Raw genomic sequence first — 1,894 nt, forward strand, 5'->3', positions numbered from 1 at the left:
TATATGTTCAGGGCTTCGGTCCGATGTCGGGCGGGGCCCGATGTAGGGGCAGGGACCAAATTATGTCGGACCTCGGTACGATGTCGGGCAGGTCCCGATGTAGTGGGGGAGGCCCAATATGTGTTTTATCAGTTATTGTATGGTATGTGGTAATTTGGGGGAGGGAAGCTCACTAGGCTTCATGCTTATAGTTTTCAATTTTGGTTTCAGGTACTTCCACTAGCAAGGGGAAGAGCTCAAGATGATCGCACGATACACACACACACCACCGCCTTCAGTTTGGGATTGATTGAGACTCTGATATTTTGTCACATGTTTTGTCACAGTACTTATTATGAGATTTAAGATACATGACACTTGGTTTTCTTATAGACTATGGATGATTATGGTTTTATATCAATTATTTTTTGTAAAAAAAAATCTCGCTGGTATTTTTTGGATGTTTCAAATTGAAAAGTCATGGTAGTTTCAAATGAATGTGGTGAAAGTAAAAATAAATGGGAGTTTCAAATGAATGTGGTGAAAGGAAAAATGCTTCCTTTATAATATAGTATGATATGATGATATAGATATATAGATATAGATGTTATATCTAAATTAATAATTTAAGTATTTTGTCCTAACTCTTCAAAAGTTGTAGCTTTAAACTGATAATGGTTTACATACAACATTTTAAATCTAATAAATTAAGTATAATATGTTAAAAGTTTAAGACATAACTTTATAAGTAGAAGTAATTATATTATTTTAAAATTGAAATTTAGTTTATTTATTTAACCTTATTAACCAACTTATAATTATTATTAGAAAGAAATTGAAAAGTCATGGGAGTTTCAAATGAATGTGGTGAAAGGAAAAATACATGGGAGTTTCAAATGAATGTGGTGAAAGGAAAATGCTTCCTTTATAATATAGTAAGTATGATAATATGATATGATATGATGATTTCGTTATCTATTGAGCTTTAGGGGTAGAATGGTCTTTTTGATATTATGATTGTTATTTGTTGTTTTGTTATGTTAGGAGCACTATCTTTGTCTGTTTGTTTGAGGGACCACTCCTTTTGGAGTATCTTTCCTTGGTCATGTCTAGTATATATACCCTTCAAGGGTTATTGTTTAGGTAGCTAAGAATTAATTTGTAAGAGAACATTGTTCTTCTTTTGGAGAGACTCTCACCTCTAGAATTGTGAGAAATTATCTTTATGAATATTATCAAGAATTTATGTTAGTGTGAGCTTTACAATGCATGGGATATACGATAGATTCAACAAGGATCTATCATATTGATAAAAAACAATTAACTCTTAATGATAAAAAAAAACATTTTCTAAAGTTGTTTGTTAATATTTAATCTCACAAAATTTGTCATTGGAGATGCTTTCATGAGACATTTTGTCTTTTGTAAATTATTTTTGATGACATGTATTCCAAACACAAGATTGAAGCATGCATAGGGCTTACTTTTCACAAGGATTATAAGGATGTGTTTGGTACGGAGGATTAAGAGCAGAGACATGGAATGTATTCCACTTCTCTTGTTTGGTTAACATTTAAAAGGAAGAGAAATGGAATAATTTAATTCTTTTTCCATCAAATCATTTCTCTTTTTTTATAAAGAAATGGAAAGAAAAGGCCACCAAGGAAAAAACGTAGAGTTGTACAGATCGTGACTTCGAACCTCACTAGGTGTGGGCGTGCTCCTTATTTTTAGTCCATTGTTATCTTCAATCTCCTTAGGGGGGAGGGAGTCATTCCCTCCCAACCCACTGAACCCACTTTCATATCAATTTTTCTTTTTTATTTTTCTTCATCTTTCCCAACCCACAACACACGGAAACCCTATCTTTTTCAACCCATTTAATTAAAAAAAATACAAGACAATCAAGGTAAAA

Source organism: Lactuca serriola, chromosome 8 (assembly GCF_051521515.1).
Source record: "Lactuca serriola cultivar US96UC23 chromosome 8, Lser_US96UC23_V15, whole genome shotgun sequence".
Classification (NCBI taxonomy): domain Eukaryota; kingdom Viridiplantae; phylum Streptophyta; class Magnoliopsida; order Asterales; family Asteraceae; genus Lactuca; species Lactuca serriola.